At 41.8% G+C, this 20,711-nt stretch overlaps 2 long non-coding RNA genes across 2 annotated transcripts in view; one reads left to right on the top strand and one right to left on the bottom strand.

The window, feature by feature from the left end:
• LOC142000427 (uncharacterized) overlaps nucleotides 1-20,711 on the bottom strand; it is a 238,662-nt gene that overhangs the window by 806 nt on the left and 217,145 nt on the right. The gene's annotated exons all lie outside the window — the stretch shown is intronic.
• The window catches only part of LOC142000426 (uncharacterized), a 123,222-nt gene that overhangs the window by 13,378 nt on the left and 89,133 nt on the right, over nucleotides 1-20,711 (top strand). The window contains exon 2 of the long non-coding RNA XR_012642244.1: nucleotides 20,111-20,170. This is a non-coding gene — a long non-coding RNA (uncharacterized LOC142000426). The remainder of the gene's footprint in view (nucleotides 1-20,110; nucleotides 20,171-20,711) is intronic.

Here is a 20,711-nt window from a genome sequence, read left to right as displayed (position 1 = left end):
AGTAGATGTTAAACAAAAAATGACAAGTCCCACAAAATGTCTGTAAGACTGTTTACACCAGCTAGACTAATGGAAGGATCTACTGAAGCTGTTGTATGGAATTGCTTTGGTAGTTCAATAAAAAGGCCCCTTGGCATCACAAACCCAGTGATACATATGCTACTTCCAAGGTTCACATACCTTTTCAAAGCAATATATTAATCTTGACCCTGTGTTCTAAGAATGTTTTTGTGAATCTTTTGAATTTTTAATTGCTAAATGCTTATGTTACCTTAAGCCTACACAGTTGGGTCCAAACTATTGCATTTTTTTTATCTTTGAATTATGGATTTTGACTGGAGTTTGTTCTCCGTGTCCAAGTGGTGGCAGATGTCAGAACAAGGAACAATGGTCTCAAGTTGCAGTGGGGGAGGTCTAGGTTGGATATTAGGAAAAACTATTTCACTAGGAGGGTGGTGAAGCAGTGGAATGGGTTACTTAGGGAGGTGGTGGAATCTTCTTCATTAGAGATCTTTAAGGCCCGACTTGACAGAGCCCTGGCTGGGATGGTATAGTTGGTGTTGGTACTGCTTTGAGCAGGGGGTTGGACTAGATGACCTCCTGAGATCTCTTCCAAACCTAACCTTCTATGCAAGTGCTTCATTAACAATAACCTGGAAGTGATACAGAGCTGTAACTACTTTGGGGTGTAATGAGACTTGCAGTTAACTCTTTCAGTGCCTGTCAGCACCCTGCCAGGGTTTAGCTTTCTATAAATATGTGCGGCATTTTGCAGGCCAGGTTCAACCCTACTGGTCTACAGAGGTGAAAATGGGCATATACTGATGGGTAGGCTGAGACACCCTAGCTAGATAGTGTTTCCAGGGATGGGAATAGAATCCCGAGTCCTTGCATCCCAATCCTTCAGCCATGGTTTCAGCTCTCCACACGCTGGTCTGGAAGATGGTCCTAAAAAGCAGGTTGTGTTATTGATCTATACAGAAAAGCAAATTGTCGTCAATGGTATAACTACAAATTAATACTGCAGGCATCACAAAATGTCCCTTTTCCTCCTAGTACCATATGTGGTGTTAAAATTTCCCATCTGACTTAGCTGGCACCTAAGTACAGTACCAAGCAGTAAGTACATTTGTGCTTCATGGTGATTAATTGGCATGTACCATCACAGCTATTAATCATTGTTTTTGCTGCAGGCTAAGCCTGTACTTCTATAAGCAATAACTGCTCCAGTAAATTATAACTAGACATTTGGATGTATAAATTCAAGTGTTTGGAAGGAAGGGAAGACTCTAGAAAATCTGCTACAATTCTCTGCTCCATTGCTAAATGCAACATCCATGAGATGAATGATTATCGATGATACATTGATCTCTGAACTTCTTATTTGGTTTATGACCTGTGTGAAACAATACATGTGTTGCAAAACAGCAGAGAGCCAGAGTAAGGTCTCCAGCTGTTAAGACTAAGTTGCTTTTACAAAGTACACTACCAAAAGTAGCGAGCTAAGAAGTAGAAATAAACTACACATATTAAATAAACTAACAAAACATGGATTGAAGCCAGATCCTCTGTTTTAAAAATATTTTTACACTCAACTCAATAACTCTCAGTTGGTCTCCTGATCATTCGTATGACTGTGATGTAAAATATGACTCTTGGGGTTTCATTTGTTTTTCTGGACCATGCCATGCTGAAAATATGATGATGGGCAGATGTTTTTGAAAGCAATAGCTACTGTTTCTTTTGTATCATAGCATTAAGAAGGTTGTGGGTAAATATTGTACATGAAAGTTAACATGGGCACTATAGAATTTTTGAGGAGTTTGAAAAGTAGTGTCAGGTTATGGAAATTATAAACACATTTGAGATTATGACACTGTAGTATCTACTAAAACTCTCCTGATGTTTTAAAGGCAGTTGCTCTAGAATTTGCATGTATAAAAGGGCCTGCAGAATGCAGAAAGAGCAAATGTATTAAAACCTATGTGGGAGTCCCTGCCGGAGCTGCGAGAGACCAACACGGATACTGCACTGACGAGACTTCTATGATCTCATGGGGCACTTGAAACCAAAATCAGGGAAACAGTGCAATCATTTCTCGAGAGAATGTTCTATTCTTATCCCATAGGCATTGCCTTCTGAACTGCACTAGTGATGTTTGATTACTATACTTTTTGAAGGGACCTGTAACTGCTGAAGTCTTTACAGTAAAATTATATGGGAGGATGGATACCAATAATTAACACAGGCATAGTGTTTGTTCTAAACTACTTTTGTTTATTACTGCTTCTTACTACTGCAGTAGTTGGCACCAGTTTTTTCATTGGCTCAAAGCTGAAGCTAGATAATTCAGACTAGAATTGCACCTAGAAATTAGGCGTGTTTTAACAGAGAGAGTAGTTAACCATTGGAGAAACTTGCCTAGGGCTGTGGGGAAACTTGCCTAAGGCTCCCCTCTTCCTCCCAGGAAGCGTCACAGAATCTGCCATTGGTAGATCCCAACATCCCTATTAATTGGCTAGGTTGGCTGCCTGCATCAACTCCCACTCTTCTACCCCATGGGTTTGGTTATTGTTGGACAAGGTAGTGAATTTAAATTGTATTTAAATCAGTCTAAAGGTGCAGATCTGTGTTGGTCTCCGCTTTTTAGGTGCCTGTGCATTTCTGTTCACTTTGCAGGGGCTTTTGCTTTTTCCATGCAAAAATATGGGTCTAATATTTAACAACGAAGAACCTCTGTGTGGGTTTAAATTGTTTTCCATCTCATTTCTTGTGTATCAGGATTGCAATATTTTAGAGGTCTGTTCTGGTAGGAAGGGCTCTGGATGAGTTTAGTAGTCCTTTGTGGCCTTTCCAACTTGTCTGCAATGGTTTGGAGATGTGCTTTCTGAATGATAAGGCACTAGCTTAGCTCCCTATGCTGACATGGGTTGGGTGTTCCAGTGAATCCAAACTCTCTGTGCATGGTTGGATGTGGCTCTTCTGGTGGAGAACTTCACATAAGATTGTGGACCTGTCTCGAGTACTGAAAGCAATGGGATAGGGAAGCTGGTCTTTTGAGTTACTACCCCTTTCATTAGTAGCAGGATGTGCTGCCTTCAGGTGTCACCTTCTTAATACATTGTGACAAAATTGTGGCCCTTTGCCCACCCTTTCTATCCTCATCAGCCCATTTCCTCAGCAAAGTGGATCTATAGTCTAAGAAACAGATGCTTCTGTTTACATGTCTGAAGAAAGTCCCACAGCTACAAATAAAATGCCAACACTGGAAAAGTTGGACAGGCCACAAAGGGCAACCAAAGCCATTTTGTCTACGCAGATCCCTCCTTCTCATCCAAGACCTTCTTTCTGTGTTGGCATAAAACATTCTCTTCCTTGCAAAATATCAACAATCCAAAAAGGATTATTTCTAGTGCTTCTTGGCTGGTGATGTTGAAAGCTTTATTATAGTTCACCATAGTCAGTATAATTTTGCTGCCAACTTTTCATTCAGAATTGTGTGCATTTCATTCACTAATGAGGAGCTTATCACCATGGAATGTAGAGAACTGAACTTTGGGCTTTAGATTCAGAGAAAACAGTCAGAAAAAACCCACTGTTTTTAACTGAATTAAAATTACCGAGTTCACTATTTTCCATCATTGGCAGTTTGCTGGACTTGTTTTTCTGGTTATTCCTGCAACACTGGCTGGGACTTATTGTTCAATTTGTATAGTAGTAACAGTTACAGAATATGATTCAATCAATGAAAAGATTAAAATAAAATGATTGAGATACATAGACATTCACAGAAGTTTTGCGTCCTTGGCAAAGAGCACTTGGGATCCAATTCCTATTGAAACGAATGGCAGTTTTTCCATTCAGTTCACTCGGATTTGCGTGGTAACATTATCTTTCACCCATGCTCTGTACAAGTAATCCTCTCCCATTAAGAGTTCAGCTAGATCATTACTTTGTTGTGCTGTTAAGTGCTGCAGTATTAAGTCTTTTAAAGTAAATCTTCATCCATATGTTAGCAAATATGTGCATCTATGATTCCCTTTTACTTCACATATTCACAGCCATCTCCCTTCTGTAACAGAGTTGGCTGGAAGGGCTATACTTTCAATGATGGTAGAAAATATTGATTAACAAACAGATAAAACACAGCATGAGACGTGACTGCCTCAGTCTTGGAAGAATTAGCTTGGCTACATAGCTTTTAAGATTTACAACCAATTTAGCATTGCTACTGATAGAAAACAAAATGTGTTTGGATCTCATTTTTCATACAGACAGAGGGTGATGTCTGCTCTGTGGGTGAAGGAAGGAACAACTTTACCCTAACTCCTCAGCACATTCTCACAAACCAAAGAGCTTCATCAGACAAAGACACTGTGCATTTTACTGAGAGAATGGTTTGCTGGATCACTGGCTTATAGGTAAAGTTCTGTTACAGACTAGTTTGAAGTTACCCAACCCAGTGGTCTTAGCAGACCACTGCTTCTAGTAGGTCTGAAAGCTTTTGGTTGCTTTAAGATGATAAAGCGTGGGGAGTTGAGTTCAATTAAAATAGTGTCTCATTTGTGCAAAAATGATATATTTGAGTTTAGGAGAGCGAGGTGATTAGTTTTCTCTAGGCTGTTGGAGTACACTAACATATGCCATCCGGAAATCTGTCTAGATTGATGAACACCAGATGGAACTTGTGCAGAATGTTTTCTGCAGTACTTGTAAGTGTCACTGGCAGCTTTTCATTTTTTGATCTACCAACAGACAGTTGTACTCACTTTAGCTAGTTGAGATAAATGTCTGCAGACTCTAAAATGTGTCTAGGAAAAGAACGGTTACTCTAAAATCTAAAAGATCCTTCCTTTATGGTAGAAAAACCATAGTTATGAGATCACTCAATACAAGCTCTCAGTGCTTTAAAACCTCTTAATGGCTGATAGTAGAAGATTAATAGCCCCTTTTTGTCCATTTTTGTTTACGTCTCATGGATATTTCATTCAAACTGTAGGCTCTCTTTTTTTAGATTTTCTTCAAATAAATGAGAGCTGTGCTTTGAAGTATTTATTAAATATTCTTTCATGAACATAAGTAGCTACTAACCCTCACATTGTTTTGCTTATTTCCTCCAATGTTTTGTGTTTCTTGTCCATACAACCTCTGGACCTGCAACTGGATCTACATGGACAGATGGCTTGTAGGTTGAGGGCTAACACAATAATCTCTGTAGTGCTGGGACTGTGTGGTGTTTGTGTTTGTACCTAAAAGTGAGGTTACATTTGTTGACCTGTAGTAGAAAACTTCATAATATGGAGCTTTTGTGATGATTGGTAAATCAATGCGTCCAGCTGTAGCATTTTGCCACTGTGTTCTCTTGGGATATCCGGGCTGTGGATTTAAACTCAAGGGGAACAGTTTGTTTCAAGGTGTAGGTGAGCTGACTCTCTCAACATTTTTGCAACTTCTTTCTGTTTTTGAGTCTATAACCCATAGCAATTTCTCTGGAGAGACCCTGGTTTCTGACTTGGATCATATATAATCTCCCCATGAACCTTTTTGTCCACATCAAAACAATTCGTCTTGACTTGGCTTACATGTGGCCAAAAGTCAAATAGCTGAAATTCCAGATCCATACAGCAAAGCTTTTATACAAGGCTCTGAGATTGTCTACACTAGGAGCTAGATGTGTGTTTTCCCCCCCCCCCCCAGTAGTATATACATACTTGTCCTAGGTCTCATTGAGCTAGCATAAATATAAATAGTCCTGTAGTCGCGATAGCAGCAGCGAAGTCATGGCTTAGCCTTGCTGAGTACAGACTGGCCTGAAACTTGTGGGTAGCGGCTACACTACTGTTTACGCTTGCGCTAGCTGCATGAACAGAGGAGTCACACCCTTTGTTCTCAGTGTAGATGTAGCCAGAGAGGAAACGTGTGTATAGTGTCTGCCTACATATAGTCATTAGGCGCTAATCAGAGTTATCAGTTTCATTTTCATAGGTGCTGCATGTTAATTAGCCTAGATAAGACCATATGAACTGTAGAGTGACTTTACCGAGGGGGAAACAAAGATACAGATAGATTGTCACACATGAAGTTTGTGACAGAGACAAAATACAACGTAGATGTACTGACCCCTCCTCTCCCTCCCGCATCCTGTGCCTTACCCACTGGGCCATTGTGCAATGCCTATTAATATCTGCTGTTAGTTTTAGTTCCTGAGCAGGAAATAATTGCAAGCATAGATATCTGATATGAGATAAAAGTCGTCTTGGAAAAATATGAGCCAATATGCTTTATAATACAAAATATGTAGATGCAAGGGCTTCACTTCTCCTGAGCAGGGGCGGCAGGTTTGTATAATTTTTGGTGGTGCGCACAACCTGCCCCTGCCCAAACTCCACCCCCCACCTGCCCAAGGCTCTGGGAGGGAGTTTGGGTGGGGGAAGAGGTCTGGGGTGCAGGCCCTATGCTGGGGCAGAGGATTGGGGTGCAGGGTGAAGGCTCTGGGAGGGAGTTTGGGATGGGAGGGGGTGTGGAGGGAGGGGGTTCAGGGGTGAGGGCTGTGGGGTGTGGCTGCAGATGAGGGGTTTGGGGTGTGGGAGGGGCTCAGGGCGAGAGTAGGGGTGTAGGGGGTTTGGGGTGTTAGGCTCAGGGCTGGGACAGAGGGTTGGAGAGCAGGAGGATGAGGGCTCTGGCTGGGACTGGGGATAAGCTGTTTGTGGTGTTGGAGGGGGCTCAGGGCTGGGGCAGAGGGTTAGGGTGCGGGGGGGTGAGGGTTCTGGCTGGGGGGTTTGTGGTGTTGGAGGGGGCTCAGGGCTGGGGCAGGGGGTTGGAGTGCAGGGGGATGAGGGCTCTGGCTGGGACTGGGGATAAGGTGTTTGGGGTGTTGGGGGGCTCAGGGCTAGGGTTGAGGTGCGGTGGGGGGGTGAGGGCTCTGGCTGGGGGTGTAGGCTCTGGGATGGGGCCGGGCTGGGGATGAGTTTGGGGTGCAGGCAGGCTGCTCCGGGACAGGGGCCGGAGAGGAGGGCTCCCCCCAGCCCTTTCCCTGCCGGCAGCAGCGAGCTCTGGGGGAGGAGCCCCCCTTTCTCGCCCCCCAGCAGCACACTCGCCACCACCACTGTCACTGCATATGCTCCTAGGGCCCCTCTCAGGCCCAGGAACCGCCCTCGCCTCCCCCGTGGTGGGTGCCGGGGGGAGCTGCGTGTGCCCCCTTCCCTGCTGTTGCCCCGACTGTAGCCTCACTGGGGGTGAGGGATGGGGCTGCCCCCTTGCCCCTCATGGGGCAGGACTGGTGACTGCGGGCGGGGGGCCCCCCTGTGCTGGTGGAGGGTTCTGCCGGAAAAGGGAAGGGTCTGAGGTGGAAGGGCAGGCTCAGTCAGTCTGCCCTGGCCGTCGAGGTGGGGGCACTAGGACCCTGCTGCAGCAGTTGCTGCAGGGCAGAGGCAGGGATGCTCTGCTCTGGGGCCCCAGGGAGGCGCGTGGGGGGGCCTGGGGCATCAAGTGGGGGCCGGGGGACACTCGTAGGAGGCGTGGGGGGTGGGGGGGACGGCAGGTGGGGCCGTGGGGGACACCCAGCTCCAAATATTGGTGGAGCTGAGCCCCTGGGCTCTGAATATTGCTGGTGCCAAGGCACCATGTGGAGATATAACTCACTGCCTATGCTCCTGAGTTATTGCTAAACACTGTGCTCTAGAGATCTTCTGTTGTGCATATTCCCTACACGAGCTGGCAGAGTAAGTCGTTAAGTAGGCTTGAGGCTGTTACTTTTATGGAGAGTTTAGAAAATGCTCTAAAGAGGACGTGCCTTCTGTGAGAGTTTGTCAGAAAAAATACTTCCCTTAGTCATGTTTCCAAACTTTCTGTCAGTAAGCCCCATGGGGAAGAAAACAGTCGAGAGAATAAAGAGTTCAGAGAGAACACTAACAAAACGTGCACAGCTTCAAAACCCTTGACTCTGCGATAGCATTTGTAAGTCATTCCTACTTGGTGGGCACTCTTCCCCCGCCAGGGCTGGCTAGGCCATCTGCAGATTGATGAACCTAGTACTGCCTTAACTTAGAGACCTGTGTCTTTTAGCTCAGGTAATACAGGCTGGTGCATCAAGATCCAGAGCTCTCAGATTGGATCACTGCTGCTGCTGACCCACTGAGGGGAATTGGCTTTACCCATTGTTGGTTGGTTTGTTCATTCATTCATTCATTCATTCATTCATTCAGTGATAACACAATAATTCCCTGGAAGCATTTCTCTCAAATCCAGATGAAAACTTGGTAGTTTAGGTTCCTCTTCTGCTCTGGTAAGTGGGTGTCTTGAGGGAGGATAGATTCTCTAAAGACTGTGTGGGCTGGGCTGGCCTGCGTTGTAAACAACTCATGAATGTTGGTGGCCCATGAGTAGACCTTCTGTTTTTTTGAGGTTTATTATTTTCAGCATTTGGAGTTTATCTTTAGCAATTTCTGAGCTGTATGTAGATGTCTAAAATAGTTTTTTGGGGGGGCTTTCTCTTTGCATATGTAGCAATGAGTAATCTCTTCATAATATTCCCTAGTGTGCTACTGTTTTCAAAAGCACTACATTAATATGTAGTAGAGAACCTTTAGTGTGCACCAACAGGGTCTACACATGCTAAACACCCTAGTGTGCTTTAGAAATCACATCCCCATAAGTCTGCATTACTGCTCCATGCACACAAGCCCTTAGATATAAGTATCCACTTGTTGTGTTTTTCTGGTGTTTTATTGGATAAATAGCAATTTCATTTTTTTCATATTGGGGGTGTGTGTGTTTTATCAGTGTTTTTGGTTAAACCTAAAATCAGAAGCCCTACACAAGAGGTATGGATAGCAAAAGGAAGTTTGAATAGCAGCGAGTCTGCATCAAGGCTTGACATCAGACATTGATAAGAATGATCTGATATTTCAGAAGTGTCACAGACAGAAGAGAAAAGTTACGTGCAGATTTTGGACTCTTTTGGTGTATGCTCAGTTATGCGCTGTTGGACAAAGAAAGGTGGAAGACTGGCCAGACAAATCTGAACTTGTTTGACGTGCATACATTATTTTCCTCATGTTAATTCCAGCTCTACATTGGCTCCATATCCCCATTCCCCTTTCATGTGGTAGCATAAGAATAGCTCAGGTATTTGGCTGACCTCATCCCTTTTATTGGCAGAGCAGCAGTCGTGAATATGGAGGACATGCAGCTGTGCTCATGTGCTCTCTGGAGACTGGAGGAATCCAGATGGACCAATAATCTAAAGTGGAGCGTGTGTCAGCCTCTCTAATGCATAAGTAGTTCAACTTTTCCCCCCTTTCACAGTGGAGCCCAGAGGTCTGAACAAGCTCTTACATGCACAAGAAATGATACTGATACAGTCACTGCCTGTTTAGCGATTGGCGTTGAAAATTAATTTTAAAAATTAAAACAAATGGGGCTGTGGTGTCCAAATCTGCTAGGCTGCTTTAAGTCAGTTTCTTCTGGTCATTGTTGTCATCATTGAACTGTTTTGGTCCCTGACCCCAAAACGGAACAATGAGCATGTCCTATCCAAATTAAGAGTTGGTGCTAGGAGAGGCTGGTGCAAGGGATGTGGGGCTGGAAGCCTGAGGGGTAGGTTGGGATACTGGATACAGGTGCTGAAGCTGGTGGACATTCTGGTGCTAGGCTATAGTGAGGCTATATCCTTTCCCCCTGTCCTTTGTCTGGCTTGTCTATTTAGATTATAAACTCTTCATGGCAGGGACTATGTATTGCTTTTTCTTTGTGCAGTGCCTAGCACAAAGGGGCCCTGATTTGGGTTGGTCCCTGGGAACTACTAGAGTAAACCTGATTAATAAATAAGAACTAGCGTGGTTATGTAGAGGGTTGAAGTTTAGGACGGGGCTGTTATGATAATTTCTCCCTCCTTGTCTTTCCACATTGTGCTTAAATTCCAGTGGCTACCCAGCCTCTGGGAGCAGTGTTTCCCTCTCTCCTGAAGTGATCATGGGCAGCATGTGAGTGAAAGGGAAAGATGATGAGTGGGGAGCAGGGGTGTCATTTCAGATTTTTATGACGGGGGGAGGCAACTTTAACCATAATTCCAGGAGCTATGTAGGCGCCTGAAAACGTGTGTTTTTTTGTTTACAGATAATTTAGAAATTAGCACTGAATCTAATTCCTATATAAAGAAAGAAAATCTATATATATACACACACACCAATTAAAGCCATATTTTGTTTATATATAAATTTAGAACAAGCAGGAGATAATACAGCAAGATCTTCCTAATCCCAAGCCTTGAGGTATTCGTTTTGGAGCCTTAACACAGATATCAGAAACACAAGTTTGATACTTCGTATTTATCTCTACTAAAGAGAGTGTACAATCTGCTTACTTTCTCTAACAGACGCGCTATGTTACTGCCACTATCTACTCTATTTTTGTCAATTGTTTTTTCACTCCACTAAAAATGTATTTACTTAATTTTAACATATGTGATTAAGTTTTTTCCCTCTTTTCATTAAGAACGGGTATTTATTTTTCTAATTATTTCGACATTTATGTTTACCAATCACAATCATGTACATGACTCGCTAACATTTGATTCCATTATTAGTATCAGACTTAGAACCTCATTTATTTTTGTTTTAATTTTAAATTATTTTACAGATATAATTAAAAATACAATTTGAAAATAAGTGACCTTCATCTGCACAGTGTCTAAAGTTGTATTTAGCTAATATGTTTTTTTAAAACTGGCACTGCTAAAGTGAGTATAAGCTAAATTTACATTCTAGAAGATACAATTATTTGATTGTACCACTTTAAATAATGAATGACAAACCACAATATGGTAATAAAAGTAATTACTCCAGCCAGGAGAGGTTAGGCATTTTAGAACTCACTACTCAAAGAATTAAATTTAAGTGTAAGAGAGAAATAGAATTATGAAATGCACAGACCAGTCAAAAAACTAAAATAACAGTACTATAATCCTTAACAAACTTTGTACTTTTATTCTTTCAGAGTGTATAGTTGCATTGTGCATTTTGACAGGAAGTACCAAGAAGTAACCACAATAATAATAATACAATCGTGTGTGTGTGTTGTGGGGGAGGGCATGGGCGCTAGAACAATTTGTATAGTGGGGGTGCTGAGAGCCATTGACTGTATACTGTACACACTGTATATGATGGTAATCACTTCAAGCCAGGGGGTGCAGTAGCACCCCCTGCACTCCTAGTTCCAGCACCTCTGGGATGTGTGTATGTGTTGTGGGGCGCGTGTCAGTGCACCGTCCCTTTCAGACGAGCACGCAGGACCCTGAACTTTTGTTCGGTACAGCAACAGCTGAACTGGCCGGCTCCCTGTCCCCTCTCCCCAGCTGAGTGGAGACCCACTTGGGCATGGCCACCTCGAGCATTGGGTGAGCTCCCCCAGCGCTGTGCCAGCCATGGATCAGCTGCCCAGAGAAGGGGAGACTGCCGCAGCAGTGGGAGCTGGGCGGCCAGAGAGAGGTGACTGCTGGCTGGGTGCCCAGCTCTGGGAGGTATGACTATGGGGTGGATAAGGCAAATTTTGGGTGGCTATAGCCCCTGCAAGTGCCATCCCCAGCGTTGCCCCATTTGTGTTATGAAACTGGGGGGGGGGCAGGTGCCCCCCACCTTCCCTAAATGGTGCTCCTGGCGAGGAGGGCTTAAGGAACTGCAGTGGGATAGGTTGTAGTCAGAGCAGTGGAGGGGCTGGGAAAGGAGGGTGCTGCTTTCTATTTTTTTATTTTATTTTGCTTTCTAATCTTACAGCCTACCAGGTCCCCACTTCACTTTGTGCCGCAATTGACTGAGAATTCCTGCTCTACAGCTTCATAGCAATTATCTGGGATGCATCCGATAATGAGACAGAAGGCAGAGCTGAACTCTGCTCTCATTGAAATCAATGGCCCAATTCCCACCATCTTCAGTGGGTACAGATTTAAGTCTAGTAAATATTCACAAATCTACAGGTCAAAGTGTTGATGAATTTTCCTCTTGTGAGAATTAACAGTTGATAAATATTTTTAGTTAAAAATCATAACCGTACATACATCTTATCGATACAAACTACCCATTGACTTTTCCAGCAATCTGAATCATCACTAAATTCTTGCTTATCTTCCTCACTGTGGCAGCAGGGCTGCATAGGGATTTTTTTTCTCTGCATTAAGGTTTTTCAGAGGCCCTTGAAAAATCTATTGCTTTTGAAAATCCATTTTAGGCGATTTAAATAAAAGGAGCAATTGTTAAGCCAGCCCTGGAACTAGGGGGAAATTGGTTGATAGCGATGATGATGAAACATTAAATGGAATAGCGAGCAAATGGATTTTTTAAAAAATACAGACAATTAAAATCCTTGAGGGGACCATTTAGGGACCTGGGCCAAAAATTGGGGATTGGTCCTGCTTTGAGCAGGGGGTTGGACTAGATGACTTCCTGAGGTCCCTTCCAATCCTGATATTCTATGAAATCTATGAAAATGAAAATGATAGATTTCAATGTAAAACACCAAGAGATCCCGAGATACAAAAACATTGTTTATATTTAAAATAACCCAGTGTTAACAAGCTTGCGAGGACCAGTATGGGGCTTCGACCAGATGATGGCACTGTGGTTTCACACAAATTCTCACAGCCAAAATAAATATACATTTTCAAATGACCGTTACTGAACTTCCATTCTAGCTAGCTACATCTGCATTGCTGTGTCACTTGGGACGCCTGGCCGTGACTGGCAGTGATGTGGAAAGGAAACTCCTCCTTGCTCCACAGTGCGAGACCTTTGATGAAGGAGGTCAGGTGCTACTGCATCAGCTCTTCCTGGGAGTTTCTAGGTAATGTAACCTTTTGAATGCACTGTGCCATAGATGCACTTGCACACCATCAACGCTGACGTGTAGCAGTCGCACCCTGTCATATATGGCAAAAGAATAGCCCATTAAATGCATCTTTGCTGTAAAAGCTCAAGTGAGCGTAACTGATAATTGAATAAGTACAAACTTGCTCATAATAGTATCAGTCTTCATCAGAAGGCCTCCCAGCACTTTGCAAACATTAATGAACTGAGTCTTGCAATAACCACCTCTCCTATCAGTTACATGGGGTAAACAAGTACCACTAGCCCCGTTTTATAATAAGGAAATTGAGGCTCTTTGAGGTGACTTGCCTGGGGTCATGCAGAAAATCTGTGGTAGAGTTGGGAACAGAACCTTCATCTCCTGATATGCTTTAATCACAAGAACACACTTTTCCCCTAGATTCACAAAAGGGAAGAGTTTCAGAATCACCGACAGCAGTGGTTCTCAAACTTTTGTACTGGTGACCCCTTTCACACAGCAAGCCTCTGAGTGCCTCTGAGTGACCCCTTATAAATTAAAAATGCTTTTTTGTACATTTAACAACATTATAAATGCTGGAGGCAAAGCGGGGTTTAGGGTGGAGGCTGACAGCTCGCGGCCCCCCACCCCATGTAATAACCTCGTGACCCCCAGAGGGGTCCTGACCCTCAGTTTGAGAACCCCTGACCGACAGGGATTAGGAGCATGAGTACCACTGTCTTTGTGTGTGCCTTATTATTTTAAGCACTTAGGAAAATCCACCATTAAATCTTTTATGTGAATATGTATTAAGTAGTCTTAATTTATCCCAATTAGAGTTATAAATTAGAAACCAAACAAAGATATGAGTAGGTATTTATTTTACTTACAGCATATAGTTAGTGATTATTTCTGATGCTTTTATTATAATTATCTGAAACCAACTCATGAAAATCTCAAATTGTATTGTTATTGACGTGCGCTATTTTCTAGTTTTCTATAAATTGGCAAATGCAGCGCCGGTTTTCTAAAACACAAATATTTGGACATTGGCAGTGGAACTATTAGCGTTTAAAAAAAAAAGAATTAAAATGGGATAAAAGAGGGATCTTGCATTTACATTCTCTGAACTTTCATCCCTAAAGACTGACATGGGCTTTCGTCTGCGTGGGGAAAAAACCTGACCTTTGGCTAAGGCTAGTAATATATTTAGCTTCAAAAGAGAAATTTAGGATAAAGTTATGAGCAACACAACATTATTTTATTAAAAAATACGGTATAAACACCGTACAATTTTTTCTCTGAATGCTGCACTTCATATTCTAATCCTTCCACTCCCACCAAACAGCAGAATACATCTGAGGTGGAATGTGGAAACAGTTTAATGACTGCAGCAGAACTGAAAAGTTTAGTGAAGGAGAAATAATTGGGTAAGTGAAGAAATAATTAAGGCACAGATAGGGTATTTCTGTCAGCGTGAGAAATCTACCTGTTACCTTCTAGGGTGAGATTTTGAAAACACTCAGGATTGGCCTGTTCCCATTAGTCAATGAAAGTTTTACTCAGTGATTTTCAAAATCCCACACTTAATGAACCTGGACCAGAGGCTTCTATCTTGTTTAGGTAACTGCTCAATTTAGTGTAGACTTTACTTTGTTAGCAGGATGGTCTTCACTACAGAAGAGCACCAACCCAAATTAGCTCATATCAAAGGTGTGTGTTACTCTCTATGTGTGTCCTGGAGTTCAATATAATAACCCCATTAACCACTAAAAAGACTGCTCTAATTGTTAGTGTATCCATTCACTGACCCAGGTTGCTTTTGGATGATACCAGCTGAAAAGGTGAAGAAGCTGGTGGGACATTGTGTCCCTGTTGTAGTCCATAGGAATAGGCTAATTTATCTTTAAATGGTTTCAGCCCTGTGTTGGTGTGCGACAATTATTGTGTCTCTTGGTGATTACCCAACAAAACAATGTGAAGAACCTGCATGGGCACTGTTGGGTCCCAAATAACTGTGTGCTAAATATGCACAAAGACACAAGGCCCGGTTACATGTATAATGGGTTTCTGGCTACTTCTAAAACATACAACACCGTTCCCAAACTATTTAAAAGAATATTATCCTCCACCAATTCACTATACCTGTCTAGCTTGGAAGGATGGTAAAGTGCTCATGCAGGCTTGCTGGAACCTTGCTGGACTAATGTAATTCTGTTTTTAGAGGTGTCTTAGAAAGCACTGAATGCTAGTTTAAAATACCTCTGTCAAGTTTTAATCAATTTTGATTATAAGGGAATAAATCATTAATGAAAAGGATATCTCAAGAGAAGGTTATAGTTTAACAGCTGTCAAAGTGGAGTCTGGTCTAATTTCTTATTTAAGAGATGGTCTCTTCTACTGTTGTTAAATACTATAGCAGCCAGTTGAGAAGTACAGAGTCACTGACAACTCTTGGTCACTTCAGGATTTCCCTGTAATATATTTTAGTAGTAATATTGCAGTAATACCTAGCGAGCCCCAATCAGGGGTTAGTGCCCCAGTGTACGAGGTGCTGTACAAACATATTATGAAAGAGAGTTCCTGCCCCAAAGACGTTCCTTTCCAAATATAAGATGAGAGACAAGTAGATACAAGGTGCCACAGGTACTCCTCGGTTTTTTTTGCTGATACAAACTAACACGGCTACCACTCTGAAACGGATCTACAAGGCAACAGAGACCATTTGGATTAATGGAATAGGCAGTGGTCATATCACACTAGCTGTCTACCACTTTCAAATGCTTTGTAGGTATCCTGGCATAGGTTGGTTTTAAAGGAGAAACTTTTAGAAGGATAACTTAGTGATTTGGCACATATTTATGAGGAGCAAAAAGAGAAGCATAGGAATTTGCATGATGGTACCCGTTGGAAAAAAAAATCTAAGACAAGCCTTTTGAAGGTGTGACAATATGTAGATGGAGGAAGGACTATCAAGAATAAGATGATGACGTTTGAAAGCCTAACTTGTAGGGATACTAACTCACAAAGTAACCTTGTTAAGGCATGTTGGTCATATGTTAATCTTACCAATTAGTGGCAGGTTATGGTATTTTCCCTCTCAGTTAATATCATTATAAGTGTTGTAATGAAATTTTGGTGTCATTGGATATTTTCATAAAAATGTCTAAGCACCACAAGGAGCGTTACTTGATCACCTTTTCTCTGCAGTGCACTCTCTCAAAGTGATGATGCCTGCCCTGTGCTTTTTTGCATTTGATGTATCATGACCAGTTTTTGAAAGTACTGAGGCTCATTTTTTCATAGATTCATAGAATATCAGAGTTGGAAGGGACCTCAGGAGGTCATCGAGTCCAACCCCCTGCTCAAAGCAGGACCAATCCCCAATTTTGCCCAGAACGCCCTAAATGGCCCCCTCAAGGATTGAACTCACAACCCTGAATTTAGCAGGCCAATGCTCAAACCACTGAGCTTTTTAAAAAAAACCACACATTTTTCAAGATCAGAGGGATAGCCGTGTTAGTCTATATCAGCAAAAAACCCAAAACAAAATGAGAAGTACTTGTGGCCCCTTAGAGACTAACAAATTTATTTGGGCATAATCTTTCGTGGGCTAAAACCCACTTCATCGGATGCATGCAGTGGAAAATACAGTCGGAAGATATATATACACAGAGAACATGAAAAAGTGGCTGTTGCCATGCCAACTGTAACAAGACCAATTAATTAAGGTGGGCTATTATCAGCAGGAGAAAAAAAAACTTTTGTAGTAATAATCAGGATGGCCCATTTCAAACAGTTGACAAGAAAGTGTGAGTTAGGGGGAAATCAGGTTTAGTAATGACCCAACCACTCCCAGTCTTTATTCAGGCCTAATTTTGGTGTCCAGTTTGCAAATTAATTCCAGTTCTGTAGTTTCATGTTGGAGTCTGTTTTTGAAGTTTTTTGTTGTTGAAGAATTGCCTTTTTTAGGTCTGTTTATTGAGTGACCAGGGAGGTGTTCTCCTACTGTTTTTTGAATGTTATCAATATTATCGGTCATGGGATTTACTCTTCATCTCTACAGAATTCTCTAACATTAAACTGGATCTGAAGCTGTGAAAATGTTGAATGAGCTACTGTGATGAATAGCACTCTTTAATAGCACTGGCCGAACCTCAAAAGGTTTAGTTCACCTAGGATAAGCATCCCAAAATGTGGAGTCTTAAAATATTTTAGCCTCCTTGATGTAGAAATGGAGTTGGAATTCTTGAAGAATCATGATTTCTTACAAGGGTTTCCCATGGTTTCTTGTTTTACTCGCCTAGAAACAGGAAGAGGACAGGTTCCCCTCCCTGTCCCCCATCTGTTGCCACTCCGGCATTGGACAAAACCTGGAAATGGCAAGACAAGCTAAATGTAATGCAAACAAAATTTTGGTGAAAATTGCTCAAACCTGAAAGGTTAGGTTCGGTTAGGGTTCAAGATTTGAGTCAATTATATTACCTGCATTTGTTTAGGCTGTTCTGAACTTTTGAACATTCAAGACCAGTCTATTATACTGCTGTTAGTGGCAAATCGACCTCAGGTCACAGAGTTTCCAGGAAACTCTTTGTGGTGTTGGGTTGCCAATTGCCACCAGCGTGCACTTCAGTTACTTCCTTCTATGAAAAAAGACATAAACCAAACAAGTAAAAAGCACAATGTCAGAGTAAAGCTGAGAGCAGCACCATCTTTCTGGAAGCTCAGAGCTTCCATTACTGAAAATTGTGTAGGGTTTGATTGGGATGAAACCAATAAGGTTCTATAGGAACTAAGAAAGGGTTCTAAAGACTTCAAAAATCCATAGAGCGTAATAGACAATTATCTCTTTTCTGTAGAGTTTTTTAGATAACTCTGTAGAATTTAATACAAAATTGTCCGTGCTATATATTGGGGGCAACAAGGGCCAAAGGCTAGGGCAATGGACTAAGAGTAAGGAGGCTTGTGTTGTAATCTCAGCTGTGCCACTGATGCTGCTGAGGGTCCTTGGGAAAGTGACTTCATCTCTGCAGCTCAGATTCCTCATCTGAAAAATGTGAATAATGATACTTAGCTTCCTTGGTAAAGTGCTTCGAGACTTACAGATGCAAAACACTATGGGAGCTAGCTAATTCTATAGGTTGGCTTAAACGTTCTATAAAAAGGGTTACCATTCTCTATTAAATTACGGTAGACAGGACTTTTCCCATTACAGTTGAATTGCAGTAATAAGGGGGGAGGATGTCTAGCTCATGGTGACTTCTGACTTCCCACATACATTTTCTCAGAACTAATTAAAACTTTGAGGGATCCTCCGAACTTAAATGAATCAGTGCTGTGTAAGTAACAACTTATGTTGAAGACTTTGAACAAATATCCACAATGCATCAGTAAACATGCACATTAGTTTTCCATGGAGGGAATCTGGCTCATTACAATGCTGTGAATTGATAAAAGATTTCTCAGTGTCTGTAATTTTCCATACTTTTAAGTTTATTGGTTTTCATAAACTCGCTTCCAGGCCTTTTAACATATAGAAAAACACTCTTTAAAATGATTTACTAAGTGATATTCACTGTGCTTCAGCAATACCTTGCAGTTAACAAACAGTGTCTGAATTAGGACTGAAACAAAGCTGGGCCCAGTTATTGCTCAAACATGGCCATTAACTTTGGTAATCTCTCTTTTAAAGAGGATTATTGCAACTATAAAATATTTCCCCATGATTATACTGGCAGTTATAAGGAAGATTCATGACTGGCAGAACTTTTGTTCAGTATAGTTCATTCCTGGATAGTTTATATTACCAGTAGGGAAAAAAAAAAGTTAAAGTAGGTCTCAGTGCTGTAGTGGGGGGTGTGTGTGTGTGTCTGTCTGTCTGTCCGTTGGTCCAGCAATGATTATAATCAACACCACCAGCTATCCCTGTGTGATACAGTTTTTTATGAAGTAACTGACTAATGGAGACTCTCCAGTGTCAAACATTTAGGATGATATGCCTTCCATCTGTGCATGTAATGCATACAAAAACACTGGGGCTCTTTGTCTCTTGCTTGTAGCGAGACTGTGTATAGAGGTTGATGAATCTGCTACTGTGTCTGAGCTAACATTCCTGAGTATAGGCTCAGACTTTTGGAGCCAGAGATCCTGAATTCAGTACCCATCCAGGGACACCATTCTATTTGGAACTCATATTAGGCTAGATTGTGATAAACTTACTCACGTTGCATAGTACTCTATTGATTTAAATGGGACTCTTCGCAGAGTAAGATAATCACGGTGATATTAACAATATTGCAGACTGGGCCACTGGTATCAGTGGGAGCTGTACAGAAGGACTAGTGCATTCATCACGCAAGAGGCCTTTTTAAGAGCTCCAAAAGCCAAGGATAATTACCATCGTTTTTAATTCATTAATCTTGGTTCCTGTCTTCTCTCTAACAGCCCTTCGAAGAGTACTTGAAATAATTTGCTCAAACTTATTAAATGTATTTTCTCTTATTAGATTTTAGTTCAATATCTTTAAAATCTGGTAGAAACCTTATTCTTTTTCTAGCATTTATATTCTGGGAGTATCCAGAAGCTCTCACTGAACCCAGATTCTGCTATGTAGGACTCTGTACAAACAGAGATGGGCATGGTACATGCCCTAAAAACTTTAAAAAGCAGCTGGAAGTAGATGCATAAATATTTTGCTGTATGCATCTGTGTGCTGAACTGGAAGCTGTATTTCCTGTTTATCTGCCGCACACTTAGAGAGTTGATCTGAAAATTCTCCTTGAGACAGTCACATAACTAAAATAAAGTAGTGCCTTTGTTTTAATTGAGGTCAGATGGCTGGTATACATGCAGCACCTCTTTGTATGGAAATGCTACAGTATTGCCACCCTGTGCATTTGAAAATCATGATATTGGCTTAAAAATCATGACTTTTTTACATTTTGCCTTTTGGTTTTTGAGCCTTTAGGATACATTCCGACCACGCTTCCAAGCTTTATGCCATGACCATGAGGGATAGATATTTATACTGTGTAAAAATGTAAGCTGACATTCTAACCTAATTGCTTGACTCCAGCAGCTGGGTCTTTAATAGAAGCAGCAGCTGTTGCAAGACTTGCAATAAAGTCATGAGAGGCGGCAACACTGGTATTGCAACCGTACCTTCATGATTGTCTTCTTCCGTGTCCGACGTACATAAGGATGAAGCTCAAAATTCCATTTTGAAAGTGTTTTCAATAACTCTATCGGTACATGTACAGTTCAGCAGAACAACATTTTCTTTTCTTTCTCCCAGAGCACAATGCACAGGGAACCTGCAGTGGTTCTGGCTCCAGTCAGCAACCAAAAACCCCAGGTAAGCAATTTTTCCTAATTTAATGTAATATGATGCAATGTATCCACAGCTTATCCACTTACCATTGTGCAGAGTTCTCCACCTAGCTTTAATATTTCATCCAGTCAGGTTGCTGTTATCAGGCAGCATACATTTAGGCAAAATGCTATTTCTCTTCACAGAATTTCTCTGCTTCATGCATGCTTTTTTTGGGTTATGTTAGGGTTGTCATGATTGTCAGCCCCTGGCTTCTTTCACTTGCATTACACTAGTGAACTGGAACTCTGATAAAGGAGTTATGTACAGTGATGACAAGAATTGATTTCCAATTTCCCGTAGAATGACTCTATCATTGCTTGTGACTCAGGCAATTTAGCTTATATTACAGAGCTAGCTGGGGGCTATAGATCACCCTGACAGTCTTCTAGTCACAGAGGATGCTGATTTTGACAAGATATTGAAAGAGAGATTTTATGAATGTTTCCTTTCTTTGAAATAGCTTAAAGTGGAGTTTTCTGTTGTGGGAATTGTATGTAAAGGAAGCAGAATGGGTGTGTCAGAC

The sequence above is a fragment of the Natator depressus genome, chromosome 17 (assembly GCF_965152275.1).
Source record: "Natator depressus isolate rNatDep1 chromosome 17, rNatDep2.hap1, whole genome shotgun sequence".
NCBI classification, from domain to species: Eukaryota; Metazoa; Chordata; order Testudines; family Cheloniidae; genus Natator; species Natator depressus.
Note: the sequence above shows the minus strand (reverse complement) of the source record. Positions and strands in the feature narration are given on the sequence as shown.